Raw genomic sequence first — 26,412 nt, 5'->3', positions numbered from 1 at the left:
GCTGCAAAGTGACCAGTGCTGAAAAGTGGCTGGTGCTTAGAAAAGATGGAGATAAATATAAGGTGCTATTTGCAAGATTGATGATGCCCAACGCGCGTTTCGCCAAAGCTTTAACCAGAGACAAATTGTGTAGTCAACAATAATGCCAAGGCACAACTAGACGTAAAAAAAATAGGGAAAAGTGCGATTGAATTTCAGGATCAAATGTGCAAATCTTTGGAATCCATTAATTACAGCTTTCTATATTTCTTTAATTCATGTAGCAGGTGGCAATGCAGACAGCTATGTGAGCGAGGATCCTCCAAAAGTCTGTGCTCTAATTCCAGTGTACAGCTGCTCCTTCCATGAAGTGTAAATGGAGTTTGATTTAGCTGGAAATAAGTTTTTTTTTTGCTGGCTACATTCCCATTGCCCAGCATGTCTATGCTCAGTGTTTTAATCCGTTAAATACATTGACTACTGTTTTGGAAAGCTACGTGTTTGTCACAGCTATGGAGATCGAATTTACTTTCCCCAAAATTTTAAATATTTTGGTAAACATAAGGGAAGAAACTGAACGAAACCATCTGAGAGCAATGAATTGAATTTTTCATTAGACAGTTGAGACAAATGTTGTCAAGACTTTGTGAAACCTGCCAATAATGTAAGCAGCATACAGCAAAATAATAGAGTATTCCACCAAGCCATCATAGAAATGGATGTACAATTCAGTAGTAATGGCAGATAAGACTGAGTAAGAACGCCAGAATAAAAGGTTTACAAAACAGAAATATAATGGACTTACCTTAAGGCCACTCAGTTCAGTGGACGGATCTCATGCACGATTGATAGGTCTTGTGCTTGCTTGGTTTGACCTCTCACTAGGTCCAAAACAATAGAATTCATAGAAGTCTCGAGGGATCAATAAGTAAATCTTGTATAAAGCTTGACTTTTATTCCATACTATTAAAAAATATAACAATACAGTAGGAAGACAAGGCAACGTTTCGGCCATATCTGTACTTTTTCAAGCTTAGTGAATACTCTTTACTTGCTTGGACGTCTTGGAATTACCTTAAGGCCACGTTCACACATTCAGCATTTGGTCAGTATTTTACATCAGTATTCATAAGCCAAAATCAGGAGTGGAACAATCAGAGGAAAAGTATAATAGAAACACGTCATCACTTCTGTATTTATCACCCACTCCTGGTTTTGGCTTCCAAGTACTGATGTAAAATACTGACCAAATACTGAAAGTGTGAACATGGCCTAAGTCAGATGGTGTTCTATACTGCATATTATATCTCCACCCACTAAGTACTTATATAATGTAATCATACACTGATCAAATAACACGGGTTGATATCAGGCCAATAAAGAGTATTGAACAACTATATTCAAGTCATTCAGTTCTCATTTGCTGGTCAGTTGACTGTTTTGCTTATACGATCATTCAGTTCCCATATACTTTACATTGCTTGTACAGGGCAATCCGCTGCCAATAATGATAATCTTCATCCAATCACCCAATGAATGAGTGGTACATTTATAGCTGCAGTGTCATGGTCACTGTTTCTACAAGGCAGCAATCATTACACTTGCCATCACCCTTTGCCCTGTTTTTACTCTCCTGTGGTCACTCCTCTCTTGCACAGAAGAGAATTATCTACTTGAATAGTTGCTGATGCTGCTGTAATCACAGGACTTTTCTAAGCAGCAAAATTTATATCACCAATTTTTTTAAATTTTATAAAGGTAGAAACGTGAAGTGATGGAATTCTAAACAGATTGTTCAGGACTTAGATACTGATGGCCTATCCTCAGGATAGGTCATCAATATCAGATCTGACACCCATCACCCCATTAATCAGTTGTTATCAGGTCCCATGGTGACTGAATGGACTGTAGACAGAGTATGAAGCTGGGACAGCAAAGCTCTGTACACTGTTTAGTTTAGTGCTCTTTCTCTGGTACTGTGGTAGGGGCCGGATTGGGGGGTGGTCCACTGCCTATCACGACTGGATGATGCAAAGACGAGACGGAGGCAGAATTCAGTTGTAACAGATCTGGGTTTATTGGCCGTCCTCCTGACGACCTTAGCCATGCACCGCAGTTCCTTTACAGCTCTCCGTTTCCAGGCACGGGTACCTTTCACCTTTCCTTTAGTCGTTATGACGTCCCTCGTGGATCTTTTGCTGGGGCTGTCCTAGACCTATCTACCGCCAGCGCTTCACCTGCCCGAGGTTGTCATCCAATCGGTACCCCCGAGGCCTCGTCTGTCCTGCGGTACATCGTGTCAGGGCCACCCCATGACTGTCTTCTCTTGTTAGTCCCCTGGTCGAGCTCTTTACCGTTATCCGTCTTCTGTCCTGAGCCCTCCTCTGTTGAGCTCCTCCTGGGACTAGCCTCTCTGGAACCCCAACCAGTCCTATTTATCCTCTCTCTCACTGGGAATTTCCCTCCTGGGTTCTTATCTCCCCACCCCCCATGACTAAGCAGTTTCTATAGCCGTAAGCTGATGTCAAGTCCTGAACTACACTCCCCCCTGCCATCTTGTGGTTAAATTTCGGTACTGCACTCCCTTTTCTGTCTTTCCCTGCTGTTACCTTTCTGTCATTGCCAATCTCCGTCTGTAGTGCACAAATCGTCACCTCCTACTTCCAGTCAAGTCTGTCCGTCAAGTCACCTTCCCCACAGTACCACAGTTCAGCTCACATTCACTTGAATGGAAACTGAGCTCCAGGACCTGATAACATCCCCCACCAATCTAATATTAATGATTTAGTCTAAGGATAGTCCATTAGTAGAGATGAGTGGATCTTTTAAGATTCAAATATGCCAACTTTAATTAATCTTCCCCCAAAATTTGATTTGTGGCAAATACATTAATGCGAACCTCACAGAGAGAACCCTGCTGACCATAAGAGCTTACACTCTACAGGAGAGAGAGAGCCCAGTTTGCCATAAGAGCTTACACTGTAAATGAAAAACTTAGTTAGTGACTTTGGTGATGGAAAATCACTCTGCCATTCAAACTGTTCTCCACTGGAAACTGACTGCTGATCTGTGATGTCCCAGGTACTGACCATCACTGTACAATGTATAATCTGCTGGATATCATAGCTACAGGGCATTAGCGGGAGACTTTTGCAATATGATGCTAGTCTGCTCTCTGACACTTCTGTAGTGCGGGAAACCTTGCTGGACAAGTTTTTTGTTTGCAAACCGCGAATCGAATCACAATATGTTAAAATTTGAGAGAAACTGCGAATTTTCATTAAATTCAAGTGGAACTTGATGCTCCAGGGAACGATCTGCTCATCTCTAGTCATCAGTATTTCAGTTTTGGACAACCTATTTCAGTTAATCACGTACATATTTATATACAGTACTTTGCAAAAGTTTCAGGCATCGACTGGCTCATGTCCTGCAGCAGGACAATGACCTACACATACAGAAAGACCGGATCTCAAAATCATCGAGTCTGTCTATGATTATGTAAAGAGATATAAGGATTTGTGTAGTTTTAGATCCATCTGTGGTTAGTTTTGAAAAATGTTTGGAACAACCCCACTGATGATCTCCTTCAAAAACTGCACATGTATCTAGAGAAACTGAGGGTTTGATGCTATATTGAAGGCAAAGGATGACCAAACCATATTTAGATCTGATTTATATTACTCTCTTGCTCATTTACTGTGCATTTTGTTAATTGATAAAAATAAACTATTATCAATTCTAGTTTCTAAAGTGCCTAAAATGTTTGCCCAATACTGTATGTGTGTAACTGAAAATTCCATCCAGATTTACATTTTTTAAACTGTTTTTTTGTAAGCCTTCCTGGAACAGGAGGAAATTCCATAATAACCATAATAATGCTCCAATTTCAAATATTGCAGGGTGGAGTGAAGAGTAGTGTGGCTACGGATGAGATGTGGATTTATTTCTGATGAATGTAACATCTGAAAAAAGGAATAAAAAATACTGTAATATGGGTCGTAAACTAGTAACATGTCATCTGATGATATGCTTTCCAAATAATAAACTGTAGCACCATTTTCCAGAATTACTCGCTAGTGACTGTAAATTCTTCACCATGAACGGCAAAGCCTGTGCAAAGCATTCACAAAATGTACATCTTCTTTGCAACATTCTTCCTCTGAGCTACAGTGAGTAATTCATTAATAATGCAGTTCTACAGTTATGCTTGACATATTTAAGTACCGGCAACTCAACTCATCTTAATCCGGGAGAGAAGATGACACAATGTTGGCACATTCAGAGTGATCTACACATTGTCATAGCCTTTCTTAAAATTGCAAACTGTCATAGCACCAGGAGAGCTACAGTGGATAATGCAGATTTTGTAGATACAGTGCAAATGTCCAACAATCAGAAATCGTATATGACAACCTGCTTTTAATGCCAGGGCTGACTGGTAGAGAGGATATCATTTTAGCATAGGAACAATATTCTTTGATAATTTTCAGCCTTCATTAACACATTTTTTGTTACAAAAATTAATTAACAGGAATGCCGGTGACATGTTTATTGCTCATTAATGCTTCTGTGAAAATTTTGTAGAGTTATTTAGCACTGCGCAGTTGGTCCGGGTGTGTATATTAAATACCCTATATTTGAATGGATAAGATTGCCATCGAACAGCAGAGCTGGAGTGAAGGTTAGTAATGATTTCATTTTTTAAGGTTGGACAACATCAATCCATAATAGATTTTAATTCAAATTTTTGTATAATCTGTACCTTAAAGCCAACCTGTCACCAGGTTTGGTGGATATAAGATACGGCCATCGCATTTCAGGGCTTATCTACAGCATTCTATAAGGCTGTAGATAAGCCCCCCGATCCGACCAGCAAGTGAAGAAAAATAAGTTTTATTATACTCACTCAGAGGGGCGGTCCAGTTTAATGGGTGTCGCAGATCCGGGTCGTGCACCTCCCATCTTCTTGCGATGCTGGCCTTCTGCTTGCATCATGACTCCCCGACATCGCGCTCCTGTGCAGGCGGACTTATCTGCCCTGTTGAGGGCAGAGGAAAGAACTGCAGTGTGCAAGCGCTGGGCCTCTCTGACCTTTCCCGGCACCTGTGAACTGCCCCTCCACCCACACTGGCTGATGGAGATGAAAGCTGAAAGTTAATTGCACTCAGGACTGCTGTGTCCCTGAACATGTCACTCTGCAGTGAGGAAAGCAAACTTTGTCATTATGTTTCCCAGAGCTTGTTCTAAGCTATTTTCTGGCGTGTTCTTTTTCGCCTTATATGTAGATGCCTGCTTATGATTGGAAGAGCTGGCAGCACAATGAGAGGAGAGCTGCTAAAAGTGTTTGAAATGAGACTCAACTTCTACAGTGCTGCCTCTTCCCAAATTTCATAGCCTGAGAGGTTGCAAACTTGTCTCAGGTATCCGAGGCTCAGCATCCATCCGTTTTCTGTAAGTCTTCACAAGGTTGGCACACACTGTTGGTGGTATGTTGGCCAATTCCTCCATGCAGATCTCCTCTAGAGCAGTGATGTTTTGGGCCTGTTGCTGGGAAATACGGACTTTCAAATCCCTCCAAAGGTTTTCTATGGGTTTGAGATCTGGAGACTGGCTACGCCACTTCAGGACCTTCATATGCTTCTTACGAAGCCATTCTTTTGCTGCCCTTGGCAGTGTGCTTGGGATCATTATGATGCTGAAAGATACATCCACATTTCATCTTCAATGTCCTTGCTGATGGAAGGAGGCTTGCACTCAAAATCTCACGATACATGGTCCCATTCATTCTTTCAGAAAGTGGTGAGGTTAATCCAGCAACTATGGGCAGTAGAATTTTTAAAAAAAATCAGTTTATTTTATACACATTAAAATACAGTGCAGCATGTTGTAGCCACAGGGCCAATCTTTAGGAACAACAATCCTACGCATTTCAGCTATAGGAAGCCTTAGTCATGGATGCCATGACTAAGACTTCCTATAGCTGAAACGCATAAGATTGTTGTTACTAAAGTTTGGCCCTGTGGCTACAACATGCTGCATTCCAGGAGGATGATAGAAAAGGGGTGAGCTGAATCATTTTCTCTTTTTTTCATATTCATTCTTTCATGTACATGGATCAGTCATCCTGGTTCCTTTGCAGAGAAGCAGCCCCAAAGCATGATGTTGCCACCCCCATGCTTCACAGTAGGTATGGTGTTGTTTGGATGCAGCTAAGCATTATGTCTCCTCCAAACACGACAAGTTTTGTTTCTACCAAACAGTTCTACTTTGGTTTCATCAGACCATGTGACATTCTCCCAATACTCTTCTGGATAATTCAAATGCTCTCTATCAAACTTTAGACGGGCCTGGACATGTACTTGCTTAAGCAGGGGGACACATCTGGCACTGCAGGATCTGAGTCCCTGGCGGCGTAGTGTGTTACTGATGGTAGCCTTTGTTACAGTGGTCTCAGCTCTATGCAGGTCATTCATTAGATCCCCCCATGTGGTCCTGGGATTTTTGCTCACCAATTTTTGTGATAATTTTGACCCCACAGGGTGAGATCTTGCGTGGAGCCTAAGATCGGGGGGAGATTTTCAGTGGTCTTTTATGTCTTCTATTTTCTTATTCTTACTCCCACAGTTGATTTAATCACACCAAGCTGCTTGCCTATTGCAGACTCAGTCATCCCAGGCTGGTGCAGGGCTACAATTTTGTTTTTGGTGTCCATCTACAGCTCTTTGGTCTTCACCATAGTGGAGTTTGGAGTGTGACTGTTTGAGGTTGTGGACAGGTGTCTTTTATACTGATAACAAGTTCAAACAGGTGCCATTACTACAGATAATGAGTGGAGGACAGAGGAGCATCTTAAAGAAGAAGTTACAGGTCTGTGAGAGCCAGAAATCTTGCATGTTTTTGGGTGACCAAATACTTATTTTCCACCATAATTTGCAAAATAAATCTTGCCTAATCAGACAAGGTGATTTTCTGGATTTGTTTTCTAATTTTGACTTTCATAGCTGTGGTCTACCTAATGTATGATGTCAAATGTAGGCCTCTCTCATCTTTTTAAGTGGGAGAACTTGCACAATTTATGGCTGACTAAATGCTTTTTTCGCCACTGTACATAATAAAAGAGACTATGTAAGATATATATGTGTGTGGCTATATATACATATATTTATAGCCAAGGCCACCATCAGGGCATGACAGCCCTTACAAGTGTATGGGGCCCGGTGATTAGGGGGCCCCAAAGGGCCCCCTGACATTTTGCTCAGGCTTCTCTGCGCCTTGTATTAAATCACAACCCAGTCCCAGTGCCTGCCTGCCGGGCCCCCCCGGTACATCATGGTCCAGCCAAACCAGCGCCGCCCTCATGTGATGTCACACGCTGCTCTTCCTCATTCCGGAGCAGAGCAGTGAGCACGCGCCATGAGAGACTTGCTGGGACCGGTCGCAGACTCACAGCAGAAGATAATGGATGGCCAGGTGGCAGGACGACCAGGCAGCAGGCAGAGTCACGAGGCGGTGAACGAGCAGGGTAAGTAGTCTAGTCACTGTCAGTCTGTCTGTGTGTCTCTCCGAATGCACTGCTACATCTCCGGTGGCGTGGGTGGGTAGGTAGCACCACGGCCGCGGGGATGTATAACAGTATAAGGCCAGGATTCATTCACATTAGTTAACTTTGTTTATAAATTCTTGTGGCGTGTGTTTCCATCTATTCTGGTACCGTATTAAAGAATCTGAGCAGTCAGCCCAGCATCTATACCCCAGGCGTCAGGGGCAGGCTATACAGCAACGCCGCATCACTACCCTGGTCAGTCAGTGTGAGGGCAGGCAGACAGTCAGACTACACAACAGCATCCACCAGAGTTGCCCTACAGGTGGGTGATCAGTGCAGCATTGTCAGGGGCAGGCTACACAGCAGAGTCCACCAGCACTGACTTACAGGTGGCCCACCTGTAGGGCGGCGCTGGTGCACTCTGCTGTGTAGCCTGCCTGCACCTGACAATGCTGCACTTGTCACCCACCTGTAGGGGGTGCTGGTGGACTCTGCTGTGTAACCTGCCTGCCCCTGACAATGCTGCCCTAGTCACCCACCTGTAGGGCGGTGCTGGTGGACTCTGATGTGTAGCCTGCCTGCCCCTGGCAATGCTGCACTAGTCACCCACCTGTAGGGCCGTGCAGCAGAGTCCAACAGCGCCACCCTACAGGTGGGTGACTAGGGCAGCATTTTCAGGGGCAGGCAGGCTACACAGCAGAGTCCACCAGCTCTGCCCTACAGGTGGGTGATCAGTGCAGCATTGTCAGGGGCAGGCAGGCTACACAGCAGAGTCCACCAGCGCCGCCCTACAGGTAGGTAATCAGTGCAGCGGTGTACGGGGCAGACAGGAGCATGGTGCATAAGTGAAGTTTTTCCATGAAAGGGCGGAGGGATTTTGGAAGGTTCGTGTGGTGGAGGAGGAGCTAGGGTGGAGGCGGAACTGGGGGTGGAGCCTGGGTGGAGTCTCAAGGGGGCACCATAAATTTTGCCAGTATGGGGCCCCGAAATTCCTAGTGGTAGCCCTGTTTACAGCTCTGGCAAAAATAAAGAGACCACTGCACAGTTTTATAAAAATCAGCTTCTCTACATGTCTGACAGCCATTCAAGTGTCTGTTGAATTCCAGCCAGAGTACACCTCATTCTACTTAATGTGCTTCTGATTAGGTGATCACCTGAACCAAATCTTATTTAGTGAAGGAAAGTCTAAAAAACCCTGCTGTGGTGTTCACAATCCTCTTGCAATAGAACAAGCTGGATGGCAAAACAAGTGCTAGTAATATCCCAAAAGTAATAGGAATGAAAAAATAACTTTTAATCATGCCAAAGGAGTTGAAGAGAAAAGTCTTGAGTAGGGAAAAGAAGACTTTACTAGCAGAGGGATACAGTGAGCATCATGTTGCCTCCTTCCTTAAAATTTCTAAGATGGCAGTCCATTACAACAAGGTCAAGCAGCACACATTGGGGACAACAAAGCTGCAGACCGGCAGAGGGCTAAAATGACTCTCCACTGACCGGGATGACCGTCATCTTATTTGAATGTCACTCAGCAACCGCAGGATGCCATCAAGTGACCTGCAAAAGGAATGACAAATGGCAGCTGGGATGAAGTGCAAGGCAAGAACAGTTCATATCAGGCTCCTAGAGGCAGGGCTCAAGTCATGTAAAGCTAGAAAAAAGACTTTCATCAATGAGAAGCAAAGAAGAGCCAGGCTGAAGTTTGCCAAGGCCATAAGGATTGGACCATAGAGGTGTAGGTAACAGCAGGTTCGCAGGATGTAGTGACGAGACACGAGACTGAGTGTTGTTTTGGAAAATAACATTTATGAACTGGAGCCGCTAGGGCTATACTGAGCAGCCAAAAAGGGGTAACACTAATTGTCCTCGCAGGGACTCAACAACAATAACAACACTTTTCTTTAGCGAGAATGTGACTGACTCAGCAAGGCCAGCTATTATGGGGCCACGAAACGGCCAACTACGAGTCCTTATTTCCTAAAGTCAACTTATCCTTCCTGACATCCCTCGGTGTCGCTGGTGTGGCTTCCTTGGTGTCGCTGATGTGGCTGCTTTGATGTCGCTGATGTGGCTGCTTTGACGTCGCAGTCGCTGGGTCCAGCTGTTGAGGAACTGTCGTAGTCTTCAGGTGTCCAGAACCCAGGAGAAGTTGGGGCACAACAGGCCGTAAGGGAGTCTTTCGCTGCGGTAACCCCCTGTAGCCAGAGCAGGGTCCCGTTCGTTAGCGAGTCTATGGGGATTCCAGTCCCCCCAAGCAGGGTAGTGATGCAGCCTGGAAGAGTGGCGGTTGGTAGGCCACGCGCACGGACTGGGCCTGTGCAAAGAGTCTCTCCGTAGGCGAGGTGCAGACCCCATCTGCCAACTGTAGCGGAGTAATGGCAGCCCTGGGCAGTGATATACAGGCCGCAACTGCGGACTGTAGTGGGGTGGCAGCAGGCAGGCCGCCACTGCGGGCAGGATTGAAGCGGTGGCCGCGGGAAACAGCTGACAGGCCGCATCGGGCTTGAGCACAGCGGTACCAGCTGCGGACAACCGTAGGCAGGTTGTGTCCCCGACTTGGCGGGGGGGTGACAGTCTCTGGTCGGTAAGTTCGGTACCTCCTCTCTGACAGGCACTGAGAATCTCCTCTCTGCTGCCATTCTCCCCTCTGGTCACCGTCGGTCGCTCTAGCTCTCACAGTTCCACAGTCCCTTGTTCAGTGTTTGATGTGCCACCAACTGTCTCCCCTGCACGCCCCCTGCTCCTTTTATACTCGCCCCTCCCCTTGTTGCCCAGCCATGCTCAGTCATCTGCTCTCCTTCTTTGTTCCCCGGGTACTGTTTCCCTAGGAACCCAGATGGCAGTTCCCTTGGTTCCGGTCCAGACAACCTATGGGGGTCCTCCTCCCTACAGAGGACTGGAGAAAGGTAATCTTTTTCTGATGAGTCTAATTTTCAGCTTTGCCCAACACCTGGTCATCTAATGGTTAGACGGAGATCTGGAGCGGTGTACAAGCCACAGTGTCTTGCACCCACTGTGAAATATGGTGGAGGATCGGTGATTATCTGGGGATGCTTCGGCAAGGCTGGAGTTGGGCAGGTTAATCTTTGCGAAGGACATATGCATCAAGCCACATACAAGGTTATCCTGGAAAACCAGTTGATTTCTTCTGCTCAGGCAATGTTCCCCAACTGTGATGACTGGTTTTTCCAGCAGGACAATGCGACATGCCACACAGCTAGGTCAATCAATGTGTGGACGAAGGACCATCACATCAAATCCCTGTCATGGCCAGCCCAATCTCCAGACCTGAACCCCATTGAAAACCTCTGGAATGTAATCAAGAGGAAGATGGATAGTCACAAGCCATCAAACAAAGAAGAACTGCCTACATTTTTTGTACCAGAAGTGGCATAAGGTCAACCAAAAGCAGTGTGAAAGACTGGTGGAAAGCATGCCAAGACGCATGAAAGCTGTGATTAAAAATCATGGTTATTCCACAAAATATTGATTTCTGAACTCTTTCTGAGTTAAAACATTAGTATTGTTGTTTCTAAATGATAATGAGCTTGTTTTCTTAGCATTGTTTGAGGTCTGCAAGCACTGCATTTTTTTGTTATTTTGACCATTTCTCAATTTCTGAAAATAAATACAAAATTTAATGCTTGGAAATTTGGAGACGTTGTCAGTAGTTTATAGAATAAAAGAGCAATTTACATTTTACTCAAAAATATACCTATAAACAGAAAAATCAGAGAAACAGAAAATTCTGCAGTGGTCTCTTAATTTTTGCCAGGGCTGCACATCTGTAGCTTTGTCGCCATGAAAGGAGGGGGGTCCAGACACATGTCTTGCACAGGGGCCCCAAGCTGTCAGTGTCCGCCCCTGTACTACAGCCTCTCCGCTACACTGTGTGCTGTGCGGCTGCAGCTGAGAGGAAAGCTGTGTGTGTATGCTTCAATCTAGAAATTCTGACAGTGAATAAGTGCAGGCTGCAGTCCAACAAAATCATGTGTCTTGGTACTGCCTTTGTTAGGCTGTCCATATTAATTGAAAGATTATTGTACTTTCAAAGTGTTTTGAAATGGTGGTGCTTATTCGTGAAAACAGCAAAAGCCATAAATTCCTTGTGTTGGTGATAAACAAAGGCAAGCACCGTAAATTGAAATACATCTTCTTTATTATGTCAAAAGCTAAAAATGACAATGTCTGAGGGGATTGTGAACACAGCATAAAAACCGGCTGCTGCCTTTTTGTGTTGGTTTACACTTCTATGGGCTGGAAACAGGCAGTCAGCAGTTTTCTCCCGATACTGTGCTGGGTCTGGGCAAGCCAGTGCTGTCAATCATAACAAACTAGAGAAAAAAAACACTGAAAGAATTTTTAATCTGTATTGAATAATAATAAAACAACACCCGTTATTCATCAAAGTGATATTGGCTTAAAACGTCAGATTTGATTAACATTGAGCAAAATAATATCTTAAGACAGAGTAAATAATTTTACAGTAGTAGATTGACTATTGTTTTAGGGGAGGAGGGTCCTAAAAATTTCATAATGTCTGTCCCTACCTAATCGTGGTGGTATGATAATGGTGCCCCCACTCAACGTAGACTGTGCCCTACGCTGTCCTTTAAGTTAATCACTTATATCCAGGAGGACGTATAATAAATCTATAGGTACCAAAAGGAACAAAATATTAGCACCCCAATACAGTGAACAGCATAATGGAGGAGGAGGCAGTAGGATGGAGGGTTGTGGTTGTGAGATGGCAGCAGGGTCACTGCAGGCTGTAGTTTTTCTTGAAGAGATGTGTTTTCAAGTTCCATCTGAAAGTTCCGAATGTGAAAGATAATCAGACTTGTCGGGGCACAGAATTCCAGAGATGCAGGGTATCTCTGAAGAAGTCTAGGAAGAGATTGGGTGAGGAGCATATAATTGGGGAGGAGAGAAGAAGGTCTTGGGAGGACCGGAAACAATGAGGTTCATCAACAAATCTTGGACCCATTAATAGAGTAAAAATGGATGAAAGATAGATTTCAAAATCATGAAGTAGAAGCAATAATGAGTTTCAATGTGCCATGCTAAAGAGGTGCTCATCTGTCAGTCACCAGAGAAAGGCGAGGGAGTCCAAATTTAGCGGTCAGAACAGTACATTGAAGCTACTCGGCCATGCCAGGGATGCACTGAAAAGCGAATTAAGAGTAGTTTTTTTTTTCACAAAAAAGGACAGTAAGGGTTGTATAGGGGATAAGTGCCCCATATGACTATGCACTAAGTTTAAATTGTGTTTTAACACTGACCTTTAAAATCAAAGTTAAATGCAGATTCACCTCAAACATTGCATTAAAAAATAAACTTTTTTTACATTTATCTTTTCAACTATTAGTAGGATAAACATGAAATGATATAATTGTTCCCCACATGTGTTCCAGCCCTCGATAGTTTAGTAAAAAATCACTAAGTAACATAGCTTTTCTTATACCATCATGGCATGTACCTTGTATTGTACTGCAGCTCCGTGGGAGGTATCTGACTATTTATATTGTGTTAGACATAAATAAATATCTCATGTAAAAGTTTAGTATAGCGTTCACTTAACTTAATTTGAGGCATATTTGTCTTTCTTTACATTTTGCTCTAAAAATAATCATTATCCAAACTATACTTCCATATTTCTGGAGTTAATCATGTGAGGGGGAAAATAATGACTGTTTATACAAATCTTGACATATTTCATTGGCATTGTGAGGAATTAGATACATGTGCATCATTCACGGTTACACTGCATAATTTCTTGGAGATTTCAATCTATTTAAACTTCATACATTCATAATGTAAAGGATCTGCCCTGGGAAATGTTCTGCATGGGATTACCATCTCTGACCAACACTGTTTTCAGATTTTTAGTTCTGTAGCAAAATATTGTGCATTAAGAATTAAAAAAAGAGACAAAAACATGCCATTGTAATTCAAATGCAGCAGGCCATATTCCAACCAAGCCATACCAGAGATTAATCAAGCTGGGTTGGTCACTGCTTGTGGCATCTCTCATATCTTTCTCTCCACCTATAAATTTTACTTCACTCATCAGGGGCTTTCTCTTTCAATCTCTATTGCTGCATTGGGAGTTCTGACATCCCTTCACTATTGTAAATCACCCTAACATGGCTGCTGCCTTCCTTGCCTAGGCTTTTATACAGGCTATGATAGTCTCTCCTGATTGGCTGCACTATACCATATGATGGCATAGCTGCATGGCATTATGAGAAAGCCTGCATGGTCATGTCTGAGGTTCTTCTGTAACTGATGCAATCTTCTGTGCAAAATGTCTTTGTTTATTTTATTGGTAATTCGTGTGAATTGAATGGAAAATTGTTTGAATTTAGCAGGAACCACGAGATCCATGACATTTGATTCAAACTTTATTTGCATTGAATCGGTTTGATCATCTCTATTGCTAAACTATGTGTAGGTAATACTAATATTCAATAAATATTAAGATTTGTGCTGGTTGTTAGCTCAGATGGATGATACTGGCACTGAATACGGCTATTTGTAGGAGCATTTTATAAGAATTTAATCCGTTGAATAGTTTTTAAGTGGAGCTAGCATTTACGATGATATGACATTCATTTTAACATTTTTCATCTAATGTAATGTTCTAGTCTCTAGTTAATATGGTCTCAGTTAATACCTTGATGCTGTTCCACCGCCTACAAAAATGTATAACACATTACACCAAAGACAATAAACAGATATTGGCTGATACGATGCTTCCGATCTCCATTAAGCAATCTATGGTCTAAATATTAGTATCATAAATTCTAGTAAAATGACTCATTTTCCTTTTATTCATTTGCAAATAAAACAAAAGCAATTTGTAATGAAATCTTAAGACGTAAAGAGTAACATCACGTGGCCACATCTGATGTTTATCTGTGGGAAAGGAGAACACAATTATAACTACAAAAATGACATTTAATATTAAACTCTTCTGGAAAAGGTCAATTCCCTCTCAATTTGTAGCTTAGTAGCTCCGCCAGGCCCCAGGCATCCTGCCTCTCCCACCTACAGACCTCACAGGAGATCAGATCTCATTTGTCTATCACCTCTCATACTGAGGCAGAGCAGAGCGGAAACAGAAGCTGTTCTATAGAATAGAAGGATGTGGTTAATGATGAGAGATCATTTTGTTATCAAGGTATGATTGTTGTTTATTTGTAATAGGTAAGATAAGTTTAGTTCTAATATGAAAACCCACTCATTTTTTTTGCAAAACACCTGCCATGTTTGCTTAGAAATACCATATTTAATACAGTACATAGGATATTAACCAGAACCTGTTACTAGAGTCATACTGCCCGAACCACGGGAAGGATGAATCAGAGCTTGGATGAACAATTGCAGCCAAGTATATTTTACTCTAAAATGTTTTAGGATTTCACAGAAGACATAGTTTAAAATTATGGCTGGGGACAATAGCAAAAGACTAGTCCGTTGCGTCCCACATCCAGGTTCTCCCTGCTCCTCTCCAGTTGACTGACAGTACTCTCCCATGTGTGTAGATAAGGAGAGACTTATCAAAAAATTGGAGTATGGTGGGGAGAAGTGGACTGGGGGATCCACTGAACTGGTCAGGTCTCTCCTAATATTCCCCAGATTTTCAAACTATGGCTTTAATTCATCATTTTTGTTTTTTTAAGTCACCTTCCTTTCTTTGTATTGTGGTATTGGTTGCCGTTTTTGGCATCAATTTCATCAAAATGGCCCACGCGATTCATGAAATTGGTGCAAAGTGAAACATTGTTTTGCAACTTTTGGCACCAAAAATTTGCTGCCAAATATCATAAACAATGCACCAAAAAACTGGCAAATGCAGGGGGGTAACTGGAGGGAAGCTGCGAAAAAATTTTGTGACTTTTTTAAAAGTTGCAATTGATGAATCATGCTAAAACATCTGAAATTGCTTGACTCCACCCATAAAACGGAAAACAAAACACCACGGGAACACATAAAATAGACTTAAAAGGAGGCACAAATAGATTAATGAATTGGGTGGGAAAAAATGCACAAAACTAAAGAAAAATAAACAAAAAACAGGCTCAAAGGCAATGATGAACTGAGGCTGTAGATTGAATTGCTGGCTGGGGACTATAAGGAGAGACCTAACTAGTGCTGTGTGTGACCCACCGGAGGACTTCCCCCTGTTGAGTGCAATCTGCTAGGATTGCATAATACACTATGGTCACAGTCACACATTCAGTGTTTGGTTGATATTTTACATTAGTATTTGGAAGCCAAAACCAGGAGTGGGTGCAAAATGCAGAAGTGGTGACGTGTTTCTATTATATTTTTCCTCTGATTGTTCTTCTCCTGATTTTGGCTATCATGTGAACATGACCTAACAAAAGAATACAGCAGCCTCTGGATATGCTGAGATGGGTTTCTACCAGAGAAAGGTCACATTGTCATGGTTAGTCGGAACACACAAATTTTCCAACTTGTGCTCTAAGTGCCTTTATTTTATAAGTATTTTCTTTATAGCAATAATGTAGTATAAATTTCACACATTTATTGTTTGCATGCAGCGTATACAGAGTGCAGCTTCTGTAGTCTTGTATCTCACCCTGTCATGGAACTTCCTGTCTGTCCTGATTATTTAAGTCCGGGTCGTGTGCTCCTCTTTGCCTGAGTATTTTGTTGCTGTTGGCTCCTGAGCTCCTGCTGTTCTGCTGGTGGACTCGATGCTGCTGCTCGTTACTCGGTGCTCTACCTCTCCTCATTCTGCTGCCTACAGTCCTCTGTGTGCCTCCCTGAAGCGGTCTGTGCTTAAATACTGTCTGGACTTCTAATTGGAGCTATTCGACTCAGGAACAGCTATAGCCTGTAAGGAATCCTGACATCACCATCTCCTCTAGGCTTGTATTTGTCTGGACTGCGGTGCTGGACATGTGCAGGACTTTCAGCCCAAAAGGTACACATAATGACCTTCTCTTGTTAATGCCACTCTGGTATAAAGATGGACTTCCACTTTTAAGTGCTGAGTGCATTCCCACCTTTATGATTACTGGACTTCTACACTTTATTGCTGTGTGTGTGCTCATTCTTAAATATCCCTGGACTGCCTCATTAAGTGCCGTGTGCTTGCGCTCATACTTTCTGCCGGACTCCTACATTTAGTGCCTTGTGCACACCTGCAAAAGGTAGAACCGTTGGAACAACCCTATAATATTTTGTGGTTCACAAGTAGGATTCCAATCCGTGACTTGTTATATACAAAAACTTGGCACACACTTGTGGATTCTGATACAGAAAGGTGATTATTTAATATAGTACAGTACATACATACAGACGTTTCGTCTATGACCTTCATCAGTGTACTGTGGGCAGGAAACGTAAAAAATAAAATAAATACAAAAATGACATGGATACAAAGAAAGTATATACAGGGTAACTGGGTAGCTAAACCAGAATAAATCATAGTCATATGCAGAGACATCAAATTCATGGCGTGGCGTGGTGGAGTCACAGTTTATGGTGTCGGCAGGAAGTGCTTGCATGGCCTGGTGGAGTGACGACTATGGTGAGAGTTGCACTCAGCATGCGGGACTTGGTTGCTGAGAGCTGGACTCAAGCATGCTTGACTTTTTGGGCAGGAGCTGAACTCATCTTTGGGACTCTGTTACTGGACTTCTGCAATTGGTGAAAAAACAACTAACTCGTGATGTAAATGGGAGAACCAGAATAATGGAAATGTGTATATGAAGCACTGAAATAAAAACAAAAGTAAAAAACAAAAATGTGTGTAATAAAATAAGCCTTTATTGTAAATTTTGGCCAGACAACAACAACGGCAATAGAAAAATGTATATAAAACATATAATAAAAATGGCAAGAAGACCGCACAGTGAATTAATTATCAAGTATCTATACTTATAATAATATCACCACTATATAGCAGGAATTATTCAGATAGAGCATATATAATAATCCCCATAAGGAACAGCAAAAAACATAAAATGAGTGCAAAAAATAGTGAGGTGATGAAAATAATATATATATATATATTTGAATATATATATATATAAAAATTAAAATAATAAAAAAATTACTAATAAAAACCAGGTATACGTGTATATATAAACCAATGTGGATGGATAATACAAAAAACTGCTGTGAAAAAATTATATGTATACTGAAAAACACAAACACACAAAATGGTGAACAATAAGGCAAAAACAATCTTTTGCAAAAAGTAGATGCTGAACTTACACAAAAAATGCTGGGAATAATATAATGAAGACAGTAATAATAGCGCTGTATAGAATTAGATGGCTGTATATGAAAATACATGAAATGAAAAAATATAATGGTACTAAAAGTAATGATGCACTAGTAAAATTAGTAATAGATGTGTACCATATAATAGCTATATAAGGGGCCACTAAAAGATGCCATACAGAGCGCTATGTGGTAAAAATGGGCAAAAGCCAAGAATCAGGCAGCACACACGCTGAACAATGCTGCACAAATCACATGGGCCACAATGGACACAGACCTAATATATGTAAATGGATAATGAAGCGCTTGTGCAACAAAATGCTGGCCCAAATTGAACAGGCACGATACAGCGCGATGTACTGCCTGGAAGGCAAAAATGGTAGAAGCGGTATGTCGATAGAACGCGCCCCAATAGAACGCCTGTACGATAAGTACTGGCCTGAGTATACAGCACAGTACAGCACGATATATTACCTGAGAGGCAAATAGTGGTGAAGGCGGTGTGCCAAAAGAACGCGCCCCGACGTGCGTTTCGGAAGAACTCCTTCATCAGGGGGATGGTAATGACTCAGTTAAAAGGTCTATTTATAGTGCACAGATTCCGGTGTATAAAGCAAAGCGGCGCATGCGCTGTCACCATCAACCCGAGACATAGAAGGCAATAAGCGTCATGCAATTAATCACCACACAGCCGTGTATATAAACAAATGCATAAAGACGCCAATGCCTTAAAGTCTACCAGGACGTCAGACAGCGATGCGCACAGCAATATACAGGACCTGAATGTATGATTGAACGTATATATCACATATATAACATATATATAATTACTGCAAAAGCAATAATGGTAACCAATTACTGATGCAACACAAGGACATATCTCTATATACATATATAACCAATATGTGGCATAATACTAATAAAATAAGCATATGATTAACATATTAAATGTACAACAGAGTAGTGTGTGTATAACCAATAATACATAAAAAAGAAACGAGAACCATGTACATATTCGCAAATACATACATAATAGATATCTATATGAAGAAAAAATATGTTTGTTAACGTGGGTAGTCTGGAGGCGGAAACTCCAGGAGTGGCCCTCTGGGCCGTGGCACCGAGGGGCTCCGGGCGAGCTGCCAGGTGGAACCGACCCCTATACAGGGACCATTAGGAGCAGGCCCAGGGGTTCGAGTACTATGGTAGCCGGTACCGAGAGGGGCGGCTCAGGATGGATCGGAGTAGGACTGTGGGACAGAAGTATAGATGACGGAACAGGAACACTAGAGGCAGGACTGGAGTAGGGCGGCAGGACTGGAGTAGGATGGACCAGGAACACTGGAGGCAGGACTGGAGTAGGACGGCAGGACTGGAGCAGGATGGAACAGGAACACTGGAGGCAGGACAGGAGTAGGACGGCAGGACTGGAGTAGGATGAACAGGAACACTGGAGGCAGGACTGGAGTAGGATGGAACAGGAACACTGGGGGCAGGACTGGAGTAGGACAGCAGGACTGGAGCAGGATGGAACAGGAACGCTGGAGACAGGACTGAGAGGCTGCTGTGGAGAGCAGGCAAGAACAGAACTGCAGGAGCTGAGAGCACACGATGCAGCGAGGCCAGTGTGCTTGGAAACACAACGATCAGGCACCTCCCACAGGGGGAAGCGGCCTGATATGCTCCTGTCTGGTCTGCCATTGGTCAGGGAGGTGCTTCCGGGTCAGGGCATAGCCGAAGCACAAGAAGCAGGAGGGAGACGCGGCCGCGGCCTGTGGCGCATGCGCATTGCATGCAGGGACGCCGCCGACCGCGCACCTGCCAGAGGCGACCTCCGTGGATGTCGGGCGGCGGGAGGCTGCGGCGTGAGAGCGATGGCCGGGTGAGTACGCAGGGACGGTGTAACATTACCCCCTCCCCTAAGCCGCCCTCCCCGGACATTAGCAAGAAATCTCTTGAGGATATGGGGAGCATTGATATTCTCCCGAGGCTCCCAGGATCTCTCCTCAGGACCAAAGCCCCTCCAGTCAACAAGGAAAAATGTCCTACCTCTAACTTTCTTCATGGCGATAATGTCCTCCACTTCAAAGACATCATCGGCACCCACCGGCTGAGGACCGGAATCAGGCAAGGAATGGAAGCGATTCAGCACCACAGGTTTCAGGAGAGAGACATGGAAGGTGTTCGGGACCCGGAGCGAAGCAGGCAATCTCAATTTGTAGGTGACTTCATTGATACGTCCAAGAATTTCAAACGGACCGATGTAGCGTGGCCCCAACTTGTAAGAAGGCAGTTTCAACTGGATGAATTTGGATGAGAGCCAGACCTTGTCCCCAACACGATAGGGTGGAGGATCCAATCTCTTGTCAGCAAAATTCTTCATCCGATCAGCGGATTTCTTGAGTGACGTGTTGGTCTCGGCCCAGATCTTGGAAAACTCGGAGGACAAAGCGTTGGCCGCGGGTACCTCGGAGGCAGGAGTTATCGGAAGAGGAACACCAGGATGTCTGCCGAACACAATGAAAAACGGAGACTTGGCCGAGGACTCACCGGCATGGTTGTTGTAAGCGAACTCTGCCCAGGGAAGTAAGTCAACCCAATCGCTCTGGTGGGCGTTGGAGAAATGACGTAGGTACCCAGTCAACGTCTGGTTGGTGCGCTCCACCTGCCCGTTGGACTGTGGATGGTAGGCTGAGGAGAAGTCAAGGGAAATGTTCATGAGCTTACAAAGCGATCGCCAGAACTTGGAGGTAAACTGAACCCCTTTGTCCGACACAATGCGTTGAGGTAGTCCATGGAGTCTGAAGATTTGGTGGACAAAGACTTTAGCCAGCTCTGGAGACCGGGCAGCGGGATGCAGTGGGCCATCTTGGAAAAACGATCCACCACCACCAAGATGACCGTGCAGCCAGAAGAACAGGGCAGGTCGGTAATGAAATCCATGGCAATGTTTTCCCAAGGGACCGCAGGAACGGGTAACGGCAGCAACAAGCCGGACGGAGGTCTTCGTGGCACTTTGTTTTTTGCACAGGATGGACAAGAGGCCACAAAATCGAGTACATCTTGGCGAATTGTGGGCCACCAATAGTGACGCGAGATAAGATCCAGGGTCTTCTTGATCCTGGCATGGCCAGCCAGTTTGGAGGAGTGCCCCCATAGGAGGACTTTTCGCTTAAGGTTCTCAGGCACAAGCGTTTTGCCAGGAGGAGGAGCTAGCCAGTTCAATGGAGCCACTGTGATGATCCTAGTGGGGTCAATGATATGCGAGGGTTCCTCCATGGTTTCGTGTGGCTGAAAGACCCTGGACAGAGCGTCGGCTTTGGTATTTTTGTTGCCAGGACGGAAGCGGAGCTCAAAGTCAAATCGGGCGAAAAACAAGGACCATCTGGCCTGACGAGGGTTAAGTCTCTGGGCAGACTGGAGATAGGCCAGATTCTTGTGATCTGAGAAGATGACAAAGGGATGGACAGCTCCTTCCAGGAGGTGACGCCACTCCTCCAAAGCCAACTTGATGGCCAGGAGTTCCCGGTCGCCGATCGAGTAGTTACACTCGGATGGAGAAAAGGCCTTCGAGAAAAAGCCACAAGGGTGCAGACGACTGGAGGCGGATCTCTGGGACAAAACTGCCCCGGCACCTGTTGAGGAAGCATCCACCTCGAGTACAAAAGGTTGGTTGCTCTCGGGGCGATGCAGAACCGGAGCTGTGGAGAAGGCCTGTTTTACGGTCAGAAAGGCCTCTTCAGCCTCCGGAGGCCAATCCTTGGGAGTAGCCCCTTTACGGGTGAGAGCAGAAATAGGTCTTGTGATGGCGGAAAAGTGAGAGATGAATTGCCGGTAATAATTGGCGAATCCGAGAAATCGTTGAATTGCCCTTATTCCAACGGGGCGAGGCCACTTGAGAATGGCAGACAGCTTCTCAGGATCCATCCTTAGTCCAGCGTCGGAGATAATGTATCCCAGAAATGGCAGGGAGGTCTGTTCGAAGAGACATTTCTCAATCTTCGCATACAGGCGGTTCTCCCGAAGACGCTGTAACACCAAGCGGACACTCTTTCTGTGGGACAAGATGTCCGGCGAGAAGACGAGGATGTCGTTCAAGTATATGACCACACAGGAGTACAAGAGGTCCTGGAAGATCTCATTGACGAACTCTTGAAACACCGCAGGAGCATTGCAGAGGCCAAAGGGCATGACCAGGTACTCGTAATGGCCGTCTCGAGTGTTGAAGGCCGTCTTCCACTCGTCTCCAGCCCGGATGCGGACCAGATTATAGGCTCCTCTGAGGTCCAGCTTGGAGAAGACCCGGGCCCCTCTAAGATGATCAAACAGCTCCGGAATGAGTGGAAGAGGGTACCTGTTCTTAATGGTAATTTCATTCAGACCCCTATAGTCAATGCACGGCCGTAGAGCTCCGTCCTTCTTTTTGACGAAGAAAAACCCGGCTCCCGCGGGTGACGAGGATTTCCGTATAAAACCTTTGGCGAGGTTCTCTCGAACGTATTCGGACATAGCTGTGGTCTCAGCGGGAGACAGGGGGTAGATTCTGCCCCTTGGGGGAGTTGAACCAGGAACAAGTTCAATTGGGCAGTCAAAAGGCCGGTGTGGAGGAAGGACCTCCGCTTCCTTCTTATCAAAGACATCGGCGTAGGAACTGTAGGCTGGAGGAAGACCCGGAAGGTCTGGGAGCGGCCGAGGAGCGGCCACCAGGTGGACAGGAATCAGGCAGCGAGCTTGGCACGGGTGCCCCCAGCGGAGTATCTCCCCAGAAGACCAATCGAGGACAGGCTGATGAGTCCTTAACCATGGGAGACCGAGTAGAATGGCATGGGAAAGCTTAGGCAAAACGTAAAAGGCTATCTTCTCTCGATGTAAGGCACCAACTTGCAACTCCACTTCCTCAGTGACCAAGGTGACGGTCACCTGTAGCGGTTTGCCATCCACCGCGGCAATCTGGAGAGGGTTAGATAGGGCCACCACGGGAATTTGGTATGTGTCCACCTCTTCTGGCCGAATGAAGTTACCTGCCGAACCTGAATCCACGTAGGCCACCTCGGACCCACGTCTCTCCCCTGAAACCAGAAGCACAGAAATAGTAAGAGGTTGAGAGGAACCATCGTCGCCTAGGGAGGCCTCTCTTACCTGACCTAGGCGGAGGAGTTTCCCTGTCTCTTAGGACAGGTGCGGATATAGTGCAATGAAGCTCCGCAATAGAGGCACAGACCTTGTGCCCGCCTCTCTTGCTGACGCAACTCGGTCAAGTTGAGATGGTCAATCTGCATGGGCTCGACTGACCGAGGACTGGCAGAACGGATGAAAAAGGGGGCTGGCCTGGTGGATCTCCTCTCTCTCGCTGACTCCCGAGCGCGCTCCTGGAAGCGTAAGTCAATGCGGGTAGCCAGCGAAATAAGGTCCTCTAAGGAGTTCGGGGTCTCTCGACCTGCGAGTTCATCTTTTATTCTGCCTGAAAGACCGCGCCAGAACGCCCCTACCAAAGCCGTGTTATTCCAGCCGAGCTCGGAGGAGATAGTGCGAAAGCGAATAGCGTACTGACCGACCGTGAGAGAACCCTGATGTAGATTAGAGAGTGATTCAGTGAGGACAGCTAACCGACCCGGCTCATCGAAGACCCTGCGAAAAGTATCCAAGTTATCCAAGAAAACCGGAAGACTCGAGACAATGGGATCGTCACGTTCCCAGAGGGGATTCAACCAGGACAGGGCTTCTCCCTCCAGATGGGACATAATGAAGGCTACTTTGGCCCGGTCAGAGGGATATTGCTGCGGCAACCATTCAAAGTGGAGACTACACTGATTTAAGAACCCCCTGCAGAGCTTAGGATCCCCAGTGAAGCGAGGCGGTTTGGCGAGGCGGGGTGTTGGGAGAGCTGTAGGAGCAGGAGGAGGAGTCAGAGCTGCGGCGGCAGAACATAGGGCCAACAGGCGGCTATAAAAGGAGGCCATGTGAGACAAAATATGGGCTTGGGTATCTTGTTGCTGAACCAGCTCCTGTTGAAGACTGGTCAGTAACGTGGCAGTTCCAGGATCGGTCACCTGCAGGGCCGACAAACGGGTGTCCATGGACTTCATGACGGACATAATGCGTCCCTGATTCTCCCGCAGGAAGAGTAACTCTTTCTGGGTGGCAGCTGTGGTACCGGCGGGATCCATGGCCTGATCGTACTGTTAACGTGGGTAGTCTGGAGCCGGAAACTCCAGGAGTGGACCCTCTGGGCCGTGGCACCGAGGGGCCCCGGGCGAGCTGCCAGGTGGAACCGACCCCTATACAGGGACCGTTAGGAGCAGGCCCAGGGGTTCGAGTACCACGGTAGCCGGTACCGAGAGGGGCGGCTCAGGATGGACCGGAGTAGGACTGTGGGACAGAAGTATAGATAACGGAACAGGAACACTGGAGGCAGGACTGGAGTAGGACGACAGGACTGGAGTAGGATGGACCAGGAACACTCGAGGCAGGACTGGAGTAGGACGGCAGGACTGGAGCAGGATGGAACAGGAACACTGGAGGCAGGACTGGAGTAGGACGGCAGGACTGGAGTAGGATGGAACAGGAACACTGGAGGCAGGACTGGAGTAGGATGGAACAGGAACACTGGAGGCAGGACTGGAGTAGGACAGCAGGACTGGAGCAGGATGGAACAGGAACGCTGGAGACAGGACTGAGAGGCTGCTGTGGAGAGCAGGCAAGAACAGAACTGCAGGAGCTGAGAGCACACGATGCAGCGAGGCCAGTGTGCTTGGAAACACAACGATCAGGCACCTCCCACAGGGGGAAGCGGCCTGATATGCTCCTGTCTGGTCTGCCATTGGTCAGGGAGGTGCTTCCGGGTCAGGGCATAGCCGGAGCACAAGAAGCAGGAGGGAGACGCGGCCGCGGCCTATGGTGCATGTGCATTGCATGCAGGGACGCCGCCGACCGCACACCTGCCAGAGGCGACCTCCGTGGATGTCGGGCGGTGGGAGGCTGCGGCGTGAGAGCGATGGCCGAGTGAGTACGCAGGGACGGTGTAACAATGTTTATGAAATTGTAATACATAATACCAAAATATATACCATGTGATTACATATATAATAAACTTCTTGGCCAATATAAGGAAAAAATATCTTCTCTTGTGATTATCAAGATGTTCACGTATATGCACAGGCAAAAATCCCCTTGTAGTTTTGATGTATATATATACATTCAAAAAGATCCATAAGATCATTCACTAGACAATAAACTGAAAGAAATAAATAAAGAATAAAAAATAGTTATAAAAATGGTGCAAAAGACAGACTCTCATTAAGACCCAGTGGGGACACAGTACGTAGTGTCCAAATCCACTGGGTCTCAAGTTGGGCAAGTTTTTTGCTGATGTTACCGCCTCTGATCCCACCAGCAATCATGTCTATCCCAATAACCCTAAGTAAAGAAGAATCACTGTTGTGATATATTTTAAAATGTTTGGCAGTGTTTTCAGTGATGAAATATCCTCAATGTCCCTAGCTGCCTTTATGCCCAAAACGTGCTCACGAACCCTCACCTTTAGTTGTCGGGTGGTGAGCCCAACATAGATGAGGGAACATGGGCACGTGGCATAATATACTACCGCCGTGGAAGAACATGTGATATTCTTGGTGATATTAAAGGTACGAGAATTATCAGAATTACTAAAAACAGAAGCTTTGATTATATTCGGACAAGCCACACAGGACCCACAGGGTCTACATCCCTTGGTTGTAATTTGTTTGGAAACAGAAGTATTGTCATTTATATCTGAGACATAGTGACTTTTTACCAAGACGTCACCCAAATTAGGTGATCTTCTAAATGTAATGTTAGGATGGTCCCCTATATATTTGGAAACTATGGGGTCCAATTTTAAAATAGACCAAAATTTGTTTAGACAAAGTCTAATAGACTCGTGCTGTCCATTAAACTGTGTGATAAAGCGGACAACATTGTCAGAACTGGGGATTTTTAAATTATAGAGAGTCTCATGTCGTGACAAAGATCTGGCTCTATTATAAGCTCTCTTAATTGAGCGTTTGCTATACCCCCTTTACAAAAATCTGTCCTTCAAAATTGCTGCCTGTCTATTAAAATCATCTTCAACAGAGCAAATACGTCTAAGACGTAAAAATTGCCCTATCGGTATCGAGCGAATCAACGCTTGAGGGTGCGAGGATGCAGCATGAAGTAAAGAGTTAACAGACGTCTGTTTTCTGTATAAATCCGTTTGTAGGCAGTCTTTGGAATCCTTTGAAATCCGTACATCAAGGAACTCGATGACCTCAACGTGACATTGATAGGTGAAATGCATATTGATGGCATTCGAATTAAGTTTCAAAATAAATTCCGATAATGCAGCATGGGTATCTTGCCAAATAAAAAACACATCATCTATATAGCGTGTCCAAAATGGGACACGCTCTACTTGGCCATAGTTACCAGATAAAAAGAGGTCCCTTTCCCACAGACCCAGGAACAGGTTGGCGTATGCCGGTGCAAAAGAAGCACCCATGGCTGTTCCCTGGGTCTGTAGGAAAAAGGACCCCTTAAATGTAAAAAAATTATGCGATAAAGAAAATTCTAATAAATTGGTAAAAAACACAATAAAGGCCCTAGAAAAT

This window comes from Dendrobates tinctorius, unplaced genomic scaffold, assembly GCF_039654945.1.
Source record: "Dendrobates tinctorius isolate UK_male_01 unplaced genomic scaffold, ASM3965494v1 ptg000070l, whole genome shotgun sequence".
In the NCBI taxonomy this organism is placed as follows: Eukaryota; Metazoa; Chordata; class Amphibia; order Anura; family Dendrobatidae; genus Dendrobates; species Dendrobates tinctorius.
Note: the sequence above shows the minus strand (reverse complement) of the source record.